Raw genomic sequence first — 17,786 nt, 5'->3', positions numbered from 1 at the left:
CATACATTACCCTGACGCGGTGCACCTGTGTCACTGCTAAGACTCAAATCTAAGCAAATGTTAAAAGGGGAAGCCATTTTCAAAAATACTAAAAGAAAAAGGTTGGATGAAGCAAAGAGTAGCAGAGATAATTTTTCACGGGCAGGCAATCTTCAAATTGTGCGTGTTGAATACAATTGACACCTCTTTAAAATGAGAGGCAGCACAACCATTCGTTCATAAATCGAAGAGACACCACTCTCCGAATTTCAAAACCCAGATTTTCCTGCGTAAAGTCCGTCGACACTTGTCAGACACAATCTCAGCTTTCGGCTATCACGTGCAACTTTGTCAGATATCACTGAAAAATTTGAAAACGCGTGAGGTCCATTATGCCAACTACCGCACTTCTGGCGACAAGCGTGGGTGACAAGGCCACGCTCACCCTGCCACTTGATGTTGAGAGCTCACCATATAATTCGACCTCCATCCTATAGTAAGACACACATCCAGCCTGACCCCTCTCCCTTGCCTAAGGCATCTGCAACCAAAACTCAGTTTTCTTCCTCCCTGAAAACACATCCAGCCTGACCTTTCTTCCTTGCCGAAGACATCTGCAACCAAAACTCAGTTTTCTTCCTCCCTGAAAACACATCCAGCCTGACCTTTCTTCCTCGCCGAGGGCATCTGCAACCAAAACTCAGTTTTCTTCCTCCCTGGAAGCGCCTCTTCAACCAAGCCATACCAGAGTAAAGGTATCTCATATCATTGGGGTTGAGAGCAAGAGTATCTCATAGCATGCTTTCTCCCTATCCTTTTCTTTGTCCTCCCCCTTCACTGCGAAGACAAGGATAAAGAAAGCAATATGTCGGAACCTCCACTCAAGCTCCTGGTAAGGAACCGACTGCTTGGAGCCTTGCCTGATTGCTCACCTAGCCGTGCTCTCGGATACTCATCCTCAACATCTTTTGCTTCCTCTTCGTCTACCACGTCTGCCTGGAAAACAGATGATGCAGGTGAAGATGATGCAGATGAAGATGATGCATCGAAGCATATGGAGACAAGCACGACGAATGCATGTGCTGATCGTCCGCTACTTCTTCAAAAGCAAAAGTATCTCATATCACTGGGGTCGAAAGCAAAGGTATCTCATATCATGCTCTTCCCCCATCTTTTCCTTCGCCCTTGCTCTTGCCTGCTGAACAAGGAGAAAGGATGCAATCAGTCGGAACCTGAAATTAAATGTCCGACCAGGAACTGATTGCCCGGAACCTTTGCCTGGTTACTTACCTAGCGTTGCTCTCGAGTGCTCATCTTCAACTGCTGATATGTCTCGAATTCCCTCAGCAAATGCTTCAGGAGTGTGGATCTGTTAACATCGGCGCTTTGCACTGAAGCTGCCAAGCATGGGTGAGTCGCTGAGAGATGGTGCTCCGAAGAACCATTTAAAGGCAAAAGGTTGCACACCGCTTCAGCTATGCAAAAGAAACAAGCAGAGAAGAATGCAACACAACGAGCTGGAACAAATCATGAAGCACGAAGCCTTCCCTGCATGACCACATAATCCAGACAGAGGAGTTCAAGTAAAGATCCAAGCTGGACACCGTTGCTCTAACCAAAAGGCTCGAGACGCTTTAACAACCTTTCGCTGGCACCGTCACCGAAGAGCAAAGCCTCGATAATCCTTAAAGATCAAGTCACCAACTGGAAGAAGAGCCCATCGGTCTTGAAGATCATACTGTTGACCAAACTGCTCAGGGTTCATATGAAAATGCTGCGAACTTCCTTGATCTTTCAAAGCATGCATGTCCTGAAACTGCTCGTGGTCATGTTTAAGTTCGAAATCAAGCCTCAACGACCCTGACTCAAGATCAAGTGTCCACCACCCTTGAGTCAAATCCAGTTCAAGATTAAGTCTGTGGAAAGTCCTTTGGAGGAAACCAGAAAAAACTCCTCCAGCCTAGTTCAAGATCAAAGCTGTGGAAAATCAACAAGCACAACAAAATACGTGCCGATTCATCCGTTATCAAAGCCAAGGATCGTCTACTACACGAAGCTCCTTGCGATCCAATTTCATCCAAGATCAAGCCTCAACGGCCCTTGAAGAAATTTCAAACAAAATTCAAGAACAAGCCTTAACGGCACTTGAAGAAACTCCCAGACCAGTTCAAGATCAAGCCTCAACGGCCCTTGGGTCGACAACTGCATTAAGGGACTTCAAAACGCATCTTCTACATGCAACAAAGCATATGTATACAACGGGCCTTGAAGTGGGGGCATTTGTAGACATTGAAATTTCGGTGGCATAGATGTTAGCCATTGCATTAAGATTACATTTGTAAACATTGAAATTTTAGTGTAATAAATGTTGACCATTGTATTAAAATTACAACCTTCATTCACTTCACCTACAACATCCACCCAAGTTTCACCTACAACATCCACCCAAGTTTCACCTACAACACCCACCAAAATTCACCTACAACATCCACCAAAACAAATGGATGGTGGTGATTCATTCCCAAAGCCTATAAATAGGCTCCTCCATCAAAGAATCAAGGGAGGATTTTTACATACACTTTCTCTACTCCCAAATTGGAAGAGAAGTCGCACCACACCAAAGCCTTGAAGCCTCGAAACTTTGAAGCTCTCAAGCAAATCCCGAAGGATCAAGAAAGCCCTCTTTGTTCTTCGTGAAATCCTCCTTCAAGATCAAGCCCCAACGCCCCTTGAAGAACTTCCACCAATTCAAGATCAAGCCCCGACGGCCCTTGAAGAAGGTGTTCATCATTCATCAACTGTTCGTCCAAGATCAAGCCTCGACGGCCCTTGGATCAACAACACTACATCTACACGTTTCAAAGATAGAATCAGAGGATAAATTTGTAGAAGAGATTGTAACCCCTAAATCATTAATACAAATATTATTTTGTACACGTGTTCTTGTCTCTTTCGTTTCAGGAATTTCCGTGTTTACAATTATGTTCAGTGAACTCATTCCTTATTGAGCACCTACGTACTTGTCTTGGTGTCAGTCACACCAATGACTCGAGACCAGTCACTCTCACTAAGAGAAGACATAACACATACTGATCTTAACGGACTGTCAATGCCCAATTGGCAATCCTATGATCAGGAGCGTGTAGGATATGTATACGAAAGAGAATGGTCTCATAAATCTAACTTCTTTAAATTACATTCTTCTAATTACATATTCCTTGGACTCATCGTTTAAGCATATAACATTTATATGAGACGGCTTAAAACAATAATCTATGCCCTTGATATTAAACTAGATTAGTTTAATATGTGAAATGTCCGTAAAGTATTATCATGTGATTGGTTTTAGGGCACATTTCCAACATTGTCCCACTTTGATTTCAGAAACCTATCCTAATCCTTAAGGATTGTGCCGCACCTAGCCTTATAAATACATCATTATGCGCCTATTTCAGATTCACCACCCTTTACCATCAAATCACTACACCATCCACCACAATTTCGTGCACCACACATACAAGAGCCAAAACATTAGAAAATACATACTTGTGCGCAAATTTGCAAGGAAGGAAGGAGATGAGACCATTGGAGTCGTGCCCTGCCATTCAAGCTTGGATTGCTGGACATTCCTAGGTGTATTCTATCCTAAGTTTTAGTTCAATGTTTGTTTTAATGTGGTTTTATGTTTTTAAAGACATGAAGAACTAATTTCTTTTTAGTTAAAAGTGAATTTCGAAACCATGATTATATTTGCAGTATGAATTGACTAATTCCAGTTGTGATTTCATAAAGTGTTAATGCAATTTGCTTAACTGTTTTATTCAAAACTTATTCTTGTATGTTGATTAAGGAGGCCTACTTAGTTTGCATGCTTGAATCTGATGCTAGGATATAAGGGAGTTTCACATAATCGTTGCAAACTTATATTCACAAGTAGTGAAGGTCGCTGGTCACGATCGCGTTAAGTTAAATTCCTAGGATGAGTATCATGATGTCATAGTTACGAATGCTTTGTCAATGCTTATGATTTTCATAAAACTTAATGATCTTTGATTGTATCTCTATTATGATGTGCATGTAGGGGACTATTGAAGAATAATTTGGGTTGATGATGCGTATTCCATCCAATTCAATGTCTTAAGGAAAATCTGAGGGTTAATTAGTGATGACACGGTTAATATGGTGTTGGAAGTATGCCCACAAAGCCACTCATTTGATGTAATAGCTTTTTGGAATACTTAATGTATTAAACTTTTATATGTTTAATGAAGGGCAAAGCTTATTGTTAATCACTATTTATTGTATCATGTGTTTAAGTAATAAGGGAATCCAAGGGATGTATTTGATCTAAGAGACAAGTGATCTAAGTGAGTTAGATTATCGAGACCATTCTCTTATGTTCATTCCTAAAACGTTCCTAGCCATAGGATTGCCAATTGGGTATTGACAATCCGCTAAGGTTAGTATGTGTTATGTTGACTTAAGCGTGAGTATGACTAGACTCAAGTCATTTGGTGTTGGACACTAAGACAAACACATAGGTGCTCGAAAAAGTAATCGAGTACATTGAACAACGATCGAAAGAGAGTTCGAACATACATGTCATGTAAGAACTCAATAGTTGCAATATGCAAAGTAGTCCTTTGACCTGAGGCATCATAGATGTCTAATGGTTAGGTCCTTGATCTTTGATCATGTCAACGGCATTCCATCGGAGTGTCCACGGCATTGTTGGGGTCAAGCTATCTAGTCGTGTAGGCATATGAATGCACAATGATATGAGCATATTTATGTGCCCTAGTTAGCTAGTTTTTATGCATTTTCGTTATGTTCTCTTCGTTAAAGTAGTCTTTTAAGCTACTTTCATGTGTTTTCAGGTTTAAAGGACATATTACATGAAATGATGCAATTTGGAGCTTTTTGGAGCAAAATTGAGCCGGAATGTTGTGTATGCTAATGGAGCACGAGGAATGGACAAGTTTGAAGGTCAAAGGAGCTTAAGAAATGAAGAAATAAAAGTGAAGAACAAAGAAGTCGGAATTGGCAACCAAAGTTTCTAAAGTTGGAAGTTCCTATTCTTGGAGGTTTCCATTTTCGTGAGTTTCTATTCTTGGCTTTGGGCTTTGAGATGACCTAAACCCTAATTCCTTGTGGATCCTAAGCCTATGCCGCACCCTAAGCCCTTTTTCATTTAATTTCTGCCAAGTTAAAGCCTAATCTATCTCCCCTAGGGTTTGGGCCGCACCTCTCCCCTTCTAGAACACCAATTTCCTTGCCTTGCAAGGCTTTCTAGAAGCCCTAACCCTAGCCCACTCCTTGCCGCACCCTAGGCCCTTTTTCTCACCAAATTTCTGATTGTTTAACCTATGTTTCTGATGGACTTTAAGCCTTTGCCGCACCTAAACCCTATCCCATGGTCTAATCTGATTTCTTTAGGGTTTTAGGTGCCTATATATATGTGTTTTACTCCTTGCCGCAGGGAGCACCCTCTCCATAATTCAGAAATTCGTCCAGCCACTTCCCACTCTGTGCCGCAGCCATTCTACAACTCCAGCCACCATTCTACACCTCCATACACCATTCTACACCTCCATACACCACCCATACCCCTTGCCGCACCACCATACCATCCTAACTCCCTTCTAAAACCAAAATCACATCCAAAAACACCCTAAACCCTCTCTGCCGCAGCAAGGAGAAGAAGAAAGAGGAGCTTGAAGTCAGAAATTCAAAGTGGAATTGTTGGGCGTTTTAGGTGTAATCTTTCTTATGTCTTCAATGTTTCAATTCAATAAATTTTGTGTTGTGAGTATGAGAAACTAAACCCCCTTAGTTGGGGGGTAATTCGAAACCATGTACATGCTTGCAATATGATTTGATTACATTCAGTTGTTATTTCATAAGTTGTGGATTTAATTCGTTCATCTATTTGATTGATAATTTATTTGTGTATGTTGATTGAGAGTGCACGCTTAGTTTTCATGCATGAATATGATGCTAGATTATGAGGGAGTTTCACCTAATAGTTACAATCTTATAATCACAAGTAGTGAAGGTCGCTTGAAAACGATCGCGTTGAATGAATTCTTAGCATAAGTTTCATGCAATTCATAGTAACAAATGCTTCGTCAATGCTTATGTTTTTCATAGAACGTAATGATTTGTGCTTGTATCTCTATTATGCAATTCATGTAGGGAACTTGTAGGGAATGTTTTGGGTTGTCGTATGCAATCATCCAACCTAATAACTTGTGGAAAAACTGAGGGTTAATTAGTGCAATTCACGGTTAATTCGGGGCGTTGAGTATTCATAATTTATTGGAAGAACAACTGAAAATCGTTTTGTGTGCAAGTGTGACATGTGTGGAGAAGAACCTCCTAACTAGCCTTTTATCCATCCTTTTCATCCAAAAACGTTTTACAATCTGTTTAGTTTTAAGTCTCTGTTTTGTTTTCAATTTTCGTCCAAAACAAATCCCTCTTTATTTCTAAGTGTTTAGCAATCCCTCCTAATCCCCGGTCTAGAACGATCCCTACTTACATCTTTACTACAATTTGACAAAAAGAGGGTTTAATTTGTGTGCTTATCTATTTCGCATCAAATTTTTGGCGCCGTTGCCGGGGACTAGCAATTTTGCTAATCCCTTGGATTGTTTTTGTTTCTTTTATTTCACTTTGTTTCTGACTTTGTTTAAGTTTCTGACCTAATTTTGTTTCTTGTTTCTTAGGTACTAATGTATGACTAGAAGCTCTCAACCTATTCATGCAAACATCTTGGATTTTGACGACGATTTTGAGAGGAAGTTAAGAAGAGCTAGAAACCAGCAAGAACATCATCCACCCAATTCCGAATCTGACCTTGAAGAAAACGTCCAAGAAGAGGAGGAGGAAGCCATGGCAGGGATATTTGAAGAAGTCCAAGGCATGGCGGTGGACAACCGTACACTCAAGGAGCTTTCACAACCGTACTCAGGTTTGGATAATGCCGCACCCTTGTGCATTCAATACCCCATGGCTGCCCAAGTTAAGACGGACGAGTTTGAATTAAAGTCAAGTTTGCTTCATCATATTCCTAAATACCATGGCTTGTCCATGGAAGATCCTAACAAACATTTGAAAGAATTTGAAGTAGTTTGCTCTAGTATGACTCCCATCAATGTTGACGGAAGTATCTTGAAGATGAAGGCTTTTCCATTCTCTTTGATGGATAAAGCCAAGGATTGGTTATACGAGTTAGCTCCCGGCACTGTCACTTCTTGGGAGAGTATGAAGAGAGCGTTCTTGGAGAAGTTCTTTCCAACTTCTCGCATCATCCTCCTACGCAAAAAGATAAGCGGAATTCAGCAAGAAGAAGGTGAGTCTTTTCCTACATATTATGAACGATTTAAATCACTTGTTGCTTCTTGTCCACAGCATCAGATGAAGGAGGAGTTGCTTTTGTTCAAGTGTTTTAAACTTTAGTTTTGCATTCTTTGAGTCTAGTTTAGTGTTTTAAACTTTGTTTTTATGTTTTTAAGTCAGTTTTCAAGTGTTTAGTAATCCCTCCTAATCCCCGGTCTAGAACGATCCCTACTTACATCTTTACTACAATTTGACAAAAAGAGGGTTTAATTTGTGTGCTTATCTATTTCGCATCACACAACAAGGGATCTCTAACCTTCCATGGTGGAAGGAGAATACTCTAAGATATGATTCTAAAGTCTTTGGCCAAAGCATATGAATATGACTTAGGAAGTTTGTTCCAAATCATATTCAAGGGAATCATATAGATGTGTATCACATTGGATAGTAGACATGAAACAAACTATCACTTAAACAATGTGATTAAGAGTATTGTATTAGAGAAGGACCGTATTGCATTGTAGTTGTAACTAGATAGGTTCTCCAACCAATTCTACTTAGCTTGGGTAACCATGACATACTGCTAGGTGTCACTCATGGTTTGTGGAAGCCCTAATGATTAGGCAACACTAATCAATAAAGGGAGAATTGAAATGTGGTTTCAATTCACAATCGATCGTTATGAGTAACAATCGCCCACTACCTCGCTAAATGGAACCTAATGGATCGTACACCGAGTAAGGGTGATAGTGAAGAAATTAAATGATATGGATATGCAATTAAATGGTTTAATTGAAGAATGGTCAAGATTAATTCATTAGTATATTAATTTTACGAAAGGTTCATATTGGGCTTTTAAGTTGGTTTTGGGTTTCGGGGCCCAAAAGTGTTTTGGTCCATAAGGCCCATTATGTTTAAGTTGTATGACAACTAAAACAAAATGGGCAATAAGCCCAATCACTTACAAGGGGCCGGCCATAAGGGGTGAGTGTGAGACTTTGCTTAATTGCAAGTTTGCTTAATTGCAAGTATAAAAGCAACTTTATAGCTTTATTTTCATTAGGGTTTTCTTTGAGGCAAAGAGGTGAAATATTTTCTCTCTTTCTCTCTACAAAGAGGCCGGCCACTTTGGGAAGATTTAGCTAGCAATCTTTTCTTCTCTAAGTCATCCATTTCATCTTCACACCTCACCCTTTGTGTGGAGACTTAGAGACACCAAACCTTTGGTGTTTTTGGAGATCCTTTCCTCACATCCTCAAGGAGCAAAGGAGCACTAAAAGGGGAAAATCACAAGCAAGATTCAAGGAGCTTGGAGGTGACTTGAAGGCCCTCCACTTGGGTGAATCCCTTGTGTAAACAAGGATGAGCTTCAAGGGTAAAGAAACTCTAAATCTTTACTTCTCTTTAATGTTGTTAAAGAGTCTTTTGGTTCACCATATACTAAGCTTTGAAAGTCATGGGTTTTATGAATTGTTTTTGCATGCATGCCTACCTTAAAGTGTTAATAGCTTGCATATGTATTCAAATGTTCATACTTGTTCTTAGCTAGGACAAAAATTTTCCTTCATATGGGGCATTGTCATTCATGGTTTATCGAAAAAGCAACTGGAGATTGATTTGTATATAAGTGTGTCATGTGTGGAGAAGGACCCTCTAGCTAGCCCATCATCCATTTAATTCACCAAATTCGTTCAACTTTGTTTAAGTCTTTAATTCACTTGTTTTCACTTTAATTTCGTCCAAAACCCAATCCCCTTTACTTTAGTGTGTCAAATTAGTTAGAATCTGTCTCGGTTTGTGTTTTTAAGTGTTTTGAGTCAAGCTAAAATTAATTTTAGTCCAAAGTCATTCCTAGTGTCTAGTTTGAGTTTATTTAGTTGTTTTAAGCTGTTTTGAGTCTTTTAAGCCTGTTTTGAGTCATTAGAGTCTAGTTAAGTGTTTTTAAGTTTATTTTTGTGTTTTTTAGTCAGTTTAGAGTAGGTTAGCAATCCCTCCTAATGCCCGGTCCAGAATGATCCCTACTTACATCTTTACTACAATTGTCAATAAGAGGGTTTAATTTGTGTGTTAAGTTAATTTTTGCATCAGTGCTACCATGGAAGATAACATGACCGACGATTCAAATATAAGGCACAACTCAGGTTGTCAAACAAGATCGAGTGTCCATCTCTTAAAACCATAGAAATGAAAATTAAGTTCTATATACATGAAGGAAGACGCACAACCTTCTTGCCTAGTGTCCTGCTCTTTACTAACCCTTATAACGAATTCCAATCATGTTGATTAGCACCTAAATCAAATATCCAAGCAAAAGAGCTTAATTGTGAAAGCACTTTCTACAACAGAAATTGTCCATTCATAAATTTTGTTTACGAGGCTCGCAAGATGCACCCTATATTTCCTCTTCCAACGATCATCATTTTCGCAATGAAAGCATGTCCCTTTGGAGTATTTCACTTTTTTCTTATGTAACCTTTTCCTCATTACTGCATTCTCGCTCCTACTGTTTATTTTGAAACTTTGTTGAAATTAACGCACATGTCTAATAACTCAGGAAGTGTATGGTTGAATCTATTCACCTTGTAGTTTACTATAAATCTGTTGAAGGAAGGCGAGAGAGCTGCGAGGAAAATGTCCTGGCCCAATTTCCCATTTGAACGGAGTTCCTAAATTCTCAAGATCTCAAAAGATCCCGATCATCTTCAGTCCATGATGTTCAAATGATGTCCCCTTAGACATTTTGGTCTTTAATAGGCTACAGACATTTGAGAAGGACCGTATTGCATTGTAGTTGTAACTGAATAAGTTCTCCAACCACTTCTACTTAGCTTGGGTAACCATGACATACTGCTAGGTGTTACTCATGGTTTGTGGAAGCCTTGAAGATTAACGATCACTAATCTTCATCACATGGAGAATTGAAAGTAAGTTTCAATTCATAATCGATTAGTAAGAGTACAATCATCCACCGCCTCGCTAATTGGAACCTAATAGATCGTACACCGTGTATGAGCTTGAAGAACTATTAATGAGATGGATAAGTTCATTTAAATTGTTTAATTGATAATAGTCAATATTGATTAAATAGTTAATTAATCATAAGAAAGGTTCATATTAGGTTTTAAATTAGTTTCAGCTTTCGAGGCCCAGTGGGCTTTTGTCCAAAGGCCCATTAGGCTTAAGTTGTATGACAACTTAAACAAAATGGGGCAAACAACCCAATGACTATAGGGAGCCATCCTTGGAGGGTTTTGTACTTAATTTCATGCCATTCATTTGTGAGGTGGTATAAAAGTGACTTTATAGACAAAAACTCATTAGGGTTCTTTGAGGGCAAAATTTGGAGGCGGTTTCTCTCTTCTTTCTCTTTTAAATAGTCGGTTGTATAGGGGAACTTTTTCTAGTATCTAAAGCTTCCCTTGAGTCTTCCATCTTTTCTTCACATATCTACCTTGGTGTGGAGACTTAGAGGTTCCATCCTTTTAGTGCTTGGAGAATCCTTTCACTAAATCTTCGAGAAGCAAAGGAGCAAGCAAGAAGCAAAGTTCCAAGGATTCTATGAGCCAAATCCATGGAGCATATGAAGAGGAATGAAAGCCTTCACATGGGTGATAACCTTCTGAAAAGAAGGAAGGGCTTCAAGGGTATGAATGCTCAATCTTTCTTCTTTCCTTTTATGGAAAGAGTCTTGGTTCTTCACCATTCACTAGGCCTTGAATTTCATGGGACTCAGATTTGTTATTGAGTTCATGCTTTACTTTTAATTGTTAATAAATGCATGTGTTACTACAACAATCTCTACATAGTCAATAATTTGTCTTCAAGTGGTATCAGAGGCCTAGATCTAGGGTTTGGTGAATCCATTTGTATTTTGTATTTTCATAGTTTATGATTTGAATGTTGTAATTGTTACAAATTTTGTTCCTGCTTCTTTGAATGTAAATTTTGTTTGAAAATTTGTTATCTCAAAAGTTGTAGATGTAGTTCATTTAAGCATGAATTTTGGAGCTAAAATTGGGTGCCCTATTTATGGGGAAATTCGACCAAATCCATGTGTGGATTTTTGGGTTCATGTTTGTCTTGCTAAAAGAGTTTGAAAGTGACATTAGGAAGTAACCTACTATGTTAACCCTCTTTTAAGTAATGTAATTTTGAGTTTTGTTGAGTGAAAGCATTCATGGAGCTCTTCTGGTTTTCACGGACGTTCTTTAATATCCTTACTTTGTTCTTGATGTTCATACCAAGAACCAAAAGTTTGGTGTTTTGATTTAAAGCTTTTGGTTGTTACCTAAAGTATTGTTTGTCATGGTTGGTGTGACTTGATTTGTACTTTTCAATCAACACCATACCTATCACTTTTTCAACACACTTTAAAATTTTGAATTTTCACCAAAAGCCAACCCCTCCTTTACACTACCAAAAACTGGGCCACCTTATAAAATAGGGTACTTTTGGATATTTTTTGCAATTACATAATGTTTTGATACTTTTGTGTATTTGCACTTTGACCCAAAATTCTATGTTTTTACATGAAGGCCTAAAATCACTAAAGGACAAATTGTTTTGTGCCTTTAATGGAGGTTTGGTAACTATTGAAATTTTTGGGTTCTAATTGTAATTACATGAAGTTGTGGACTCTTCCGTTTTACAAAGTGACCTCAAAAGTTGGTATTTTGCATAATACCCAATAGTTGAGGTTATTACATTTAGGCCCAAATTAGCTAGAGCACAAAATATTTTTGTCTCTTTAATGAAAATTTGATTTTCATTTCATTTAACTCCATTTAAATAAACTCTATAGATTTAAGAACCAATTGTTTAAGTTGCTTTCTTAGTTAATGTGATTAGTTTTGATACGGGATGATTATGAACCAAAGACCTACGATAATTGAGTTATGTGATTTGCCGCTTTACATTATGAATGAATGAGATGTGTAGATTAGATTTGAATGTAATTTGATTAGATCAAATGTGATCTAAAAGGGCATAAGCCCTTCTCTTTATTCCATGAATTCCTTTATGTTTTTTATTTGTATGCAAATTGGAATAGTTCGGTCCAACGCCCAATAGAAAATAACGGTGTACTTGAATTAAACGTGTAATTAAAATCAACTACCCTCCCTAAACCAAAGGTCCAACACAAGGCTTGTGTTGGATCAATTCAAATGGTTCATAATCATCTTAAGACCTAAGATAACTATATAGTCCATATGAGAATGCCAAGCATGAAGTGAAATATTTGTGAAAACTAGTTCATTTGAACAACATCTATGCATGCAATTAACAATTAAAAAGCGGAATCATGCTTGTATGCACTCTTAAACAAAACTTTACCCATGAAATTTAAGGCCTAGTAATTGTGGTGAACCAAGACTCAACTCAAATCTTAAAGAAAGGAGTTGAGAAACTTTTATACCTTTGAAGCGCCTCTTTGCTTGGCAAAGGATATTCACCCATGTTAGGGCCTTCTTTCCTTAGTCTCCTTACTCCTTGACTCCATGGATGTGGATGAAGGAACTTTGCTTCTTGGCTCCATGACTTCTTGGATGGATGAAGGAATGGATTCTCCAAGTTCCCAAAATAGGGAACCTTTAAGTCTCCACACCAAGGAGAGCATTGAGGAAGAGATGAGTGACCTAGGAAGAAATAGATGCTAGTAATTTCCCCCTAGGGTGGCGGCCTCTTAGAGAGAAAATAAGAGCTTGTGTTCTCTCCAATTTCCTCAAAGAAAACCCTAATGATGAAATGGCTATAAAGATGCATTTATACCACCTCACATTTGAGTGGCAAACTTGCAATTAAGCCAAGTTCACTACCCCTCACTCTTATGGCCGACCATGATGGGTTTATGGGGCTTTCATGTCACATCCCGGCCCGGGTCCACCACATCCCGGGCCTGACTGATAGGAGCATATTTATGCGCCTTAGTTTAGCTTGTTCTTGTGCATTTATAGTGTTTTTCCTTAGTAAAGTAGTCTTTTAAGCTAGTTTTATGTGTTTTCAGGTTCTAAGGGCAAAGTATGCAAAAGGATGCATTTTGGAGCCTTTTGGAGCAATTTAGAGCTTGGAATGGACAACATATGCTTGGAGCCAAGAGGATGGACGAAATTGAAGATTTCAAGATGATGTTTCCTACTTGAAAGAGGTTTCCTAGTCGGAAAGCGCCTAATTAAAAGATGAAATCCTAATCAACAAAGGATTCCTAATTGAAGAAGGATTCCTAATCCACGAGGGATTCCTAGTTGAAGATGGATTCCTAGAAGAATGAAGATTCCTACTCAAACAAGGTTTCCTACTCGAAGTAGGAAAGTTAAATCCAAATGGCATCAAGTTGCAGCTACAAAGAAGATTTCCAAGTCCAAGAAGGAAAGGTTTCCAAGATGAAGTAGGAGAAGAATTCCAAGTCAAGAGAGGATTGAGACATGTTTTCCTAATGCTAGAAGGACTCCTAAGTGTTGTAGGACACAAATGAGAAGTTTCTAGAAAGTTTCCATCCTTGCCGTGGGTTTCATGCAATTCCTATCATTTTTGGGGCTTTCTAGAAGCCCTATCCTTAATCCCTACATTGGTGCCGCACCCTAGCTTCTAGATACCCTAATTCCTTGCCTTGCAAGGCATTCTAGAAACCTTATCACCTTATCCCATTGCTGCCGCACCCTTATCCCTTTTCCTTTGCAAAATCTGATTGTTTAGACCTATTTCCTTGTGGATTTAGGTTATCCAAGTCCATATCTGATTACCCTAGGGTTTTAAGTGCCTATATATACTCATATTAACCCCTAAATCAGATTACCACTCACCACAATTCACAATTCACTCCAGAAATTCATCCAGCCCTCTCCACACTCGTGCCGCAGCCATCAAACACCTTTCTCCCTAGTTTTTAACCTTTGCCGCACCATCCCCATCCCCTAAACACTACTACATCCATCCATTACCATGCATCCATACACCTAAGGTCCTAAACCTGTCCCTAGACCCTTTGCCGCACCAAGGAGGAGGAGAAGGAAGCTCGGAAGTTCATGCAATTCAAGTTCGCGTCGCTGGAATTTCTAGGTGTTTCTTTTCCTTTGATTTCAATGTTTAAATTCAATTCTCTTTGTTTTGTGCGTATGAGGAACTAAACCCCCCTTGGCTAGGGGGGGGATTCGAAATACATGTTTTTGCTTGCGTTATGATTTGATTACTTCTAATTGCGTTTCATAAGTTGTGAATTCAATTTACTTATCTATGTGAATTACATTGATTTGTGTGTGTTGGTTGAGAGTGCACGCTTAATTATCATGCATAAATTGAATGCTAGGATATAAGGAAATTTCACCTAATCGTTATGGAATTATATTCACAAGTAGTAAAGGTTGATGATCTCAATCACGTTAAGTAAATTCTTGGCATAAGTTTCATGCAATCATAGTAACAAGTGCTTCGTCAATGCTTATGGTTTTCATAGAACTTAATGATTCTTGCTTGTATCTCTATTATGCAATCATGTAGGGGACTTGTGGGGAATGTTTTGGGTTGTCGTATGCAATCATCCAATTCAATAACGTTAGGAAAATCTGAAGGTTAATTTAAGCGGACCTAATTAACTTGGGGCATTGAGAATTCGTGGTTTATTAAAAAGCAATTGGAAATCGTTTTATATGCAAGTGTGATATGTGTGGAGATGAACCCCTTAGCTAGCCTTCCATCCATCCATTTAAACCAAATTCGTTTTAGAGTCTTTTCAATTTACAAAGTTTTGTTTTGTTTTCAAAATTCGTCCAAAATCAATCCCCCTTTAGTTTCAAGTGTCAAATTAGTTAGAAATCCATTTAGTTTGTGTTTTTAGGTGTCTTGAGTCAAGTTAAAATAAATTTTCGTCCAAATTCTTCCCTAGTGCTCAAAACTGCCTAGAAAGTGGTTTTAAGGCAGTTTTGAGTGTTTGTTTGCTGTTTTGAGTCTTTTGGTTTGTTTTAGTGTTTTAGAGTTTAGTTTTGCATTCTTTGAGTCTAGTTTAGTTTTTTAAACTTGTTTTTACGTATTTGAGTCAATTCCAAGTGATTTTGCAATCCCTCCTAATCCCCGGTCTAGAACGATCCCTACTTACATACATTGCTACAATTGATAAAAAGAGGGTTTAATTTGAGTGCTAGTTAATTTTCACATCAAATTTTGGTGCCGTTGCCGGGGATTAGCAACTTTGCTAATCCCTTGGATTGTTATTTTCGTTTTTCTTATTAGATCAGATTCTTATGTTATTTTGTTTCTTGTTTTAGGTACTTGTTTATGACTCGGAGTTCTAATCCGGTTCATGAACATATTTTAGACTTTGACGACGATTTTGGGCGTGAGTTGAGACGAAAGAGGAAGAACCCGGAACCTAGTGAATCAAGTGCAAGTTCCGAGTCCGTTTCTGAAGTTGAAGAGGAAGTGGAAGACATGGCAGCGGACAACCGAACGATCAAGGAGCTTTCCGCTTCGGGATTGGATAATGCCGCACCTCTATGTATCCAATACCCTAGGACGGCTCTGGACAAAACTGCCGAGTTCGAATTGAAGTCAAGCTTGTTACATCACATTCCGAAGTACCATGGGCTGTCCATGGAAGATCAGAACAAGCATTTGAAGGAGTTTGAAGTCGTTTGCTCAAGCATGACTCCAGTGAACGTGGATGAGAGCATCTTGATGATGAAGGCCTTTCCCTTTTCTCTCCTAGAGAAGGCGAAAGATTGGTTGTACGAATTGGCTCCCGGAACTGTCACATCATGGGAGAGCATGAAACGAGCTTTCTTGGAGAAGTTTTTCCCAACTTCTCGAGTCATCCTCCTACGCAAAAGGATAAGTGGCATTCAACAAGATGAAGGTGAATCCTTTCCTACTTATTATGAACGTTTGAAATCTCTTGTTGCTTCATGTCCACAGCATCAAATGAAGGAGGAACTACTTCTACAATACTTCTACGAGGGACTTCTACCAATTGAACGTCAAATGCTAGATGCCTCAGCGGGAGGAGCATTGGTGGATAAGACCCCTACAGCTGCAAAGATGTTGATTGCTAATCGAGCGTTGAACGCTCAACAATACGAAGGTGTTGGACAAAGGAGCATGCCATGGCAACAACAAGTCAATGAGGTAAGTGCCATAACTGAACTTCAAAATCAAATGGCTAACCTTACTACGTTGCTTTCTCAGGTGGTGGAAGGTCCAAAAGTCAAAACCGTAGCTTCCTGTGGCGTATGCTCCATGCAAGGACACCCTACGGACAAGTGCCCATAATTGATCGAGAATGGAGGGTGGGAAACACTCAATGCCATGGGATATGGCAACCAATACCAATCACGTGGTGATCCGTTTTCCAATACTTACAATCCCGGTTGGCGTGATCATCCGAATTTCAAATGGCGAGACCCCCAACAAGGCCAACAACAAAGCGGATTTAGGCAACAACCCCTGGGTTTCTATCAAAAGCCGTTGGCACCACCACAAGCCCAAGCACAACCTGCCCAAAGCAATGTAGGTAATTCAAGTGATAATGATAAGATTTTTCAATTACTTACTACTTTGACGCAGGAAGTCCAAACTCAAAACAAAGAGAGGCAAATCCAAGACAAGAGGGTGGACAACTTGGAGAAGCAAGTGGGACAAATTGCCGAGTTCATGGGGCAATTTCGTGAGCAAGGAAGGTTGCCTAGCTCAACGGTGGTTAATCCAAAAGGTGGATTCGAATCTGCAAAAGCTATGCATTTGCGAAGTGGAAAGCAAGTCGGATCTGACCTCAAACCATCCAAGTCACGTTCCAACGAGGAGGACGAGTTGAGAATTGAAGAGGAGGAGCAAAGACCACTCACGGCCAAGGTGGAACCAACCTTGCCGCAAGTTCCAAGTGACCCCAATTCGTCCAATTCGTCCAATAAAGGTAAAAACGTGTCAAGTTCAGTTCCTACTAATGATTTTCCTGCGAATGTTCCTTTTCCTAGTAGGTTTAAGCAAACAAAGAAAGAAGAAGCGGAAAAGGACATTTTGGAGACGTTTCGGAAAGTTCAAGTCAATATCCCCCTTTTGGATGCAATCAAGCAAGTCCCGAGGTACGCCAAGTTTTTGAAGGAACTTTGCACCAATAGGAGGAGGATTTCGACCAAGGAGGTGGTCAAAGTAGGTGAAAACGCCTCAGCCATCTTACAACGCAAGCTGCCCCCAAAATGCAAAGATCCGGGTAGTTTTACAATTCTGTGTGTTATTGGTAATTCTAGGTTTGAATCTGCCATGCTAGACTTAGGTGCATCTATAAATGTCATGCCATATTCAATTTATGCATCTATGAACCTAGGAGCGTTGAAAAACGATGGTGTGATCATACAATTAGCCGATAGATCTAATACCTATCCAAAGGGAGTTTTGGAAGATGTGTTAGTGCAGGTTAATCATTTAATCTTCCCGGCGGACTTCTACGTACTTGAGATGGATGAATCGGACCATGCCCCTTC

The sequence above is a fragment of the Malus sylvestris genome, chromosome 11 (genome assembly GCF_916048215.2).
Source record: "Malus sylvestris chromosome 11, drMalSylv7.2, whole genome shotgun sequence".
Lineage (NCBI taxonomy): Eukaryota > Viridiplantae > Streptophyta > Magnoliopsida > Rosales > Rosaceae > Malus > Malus sylvestris.
This window is presented reverse-complemented; position numbering follows the sequence as displayed.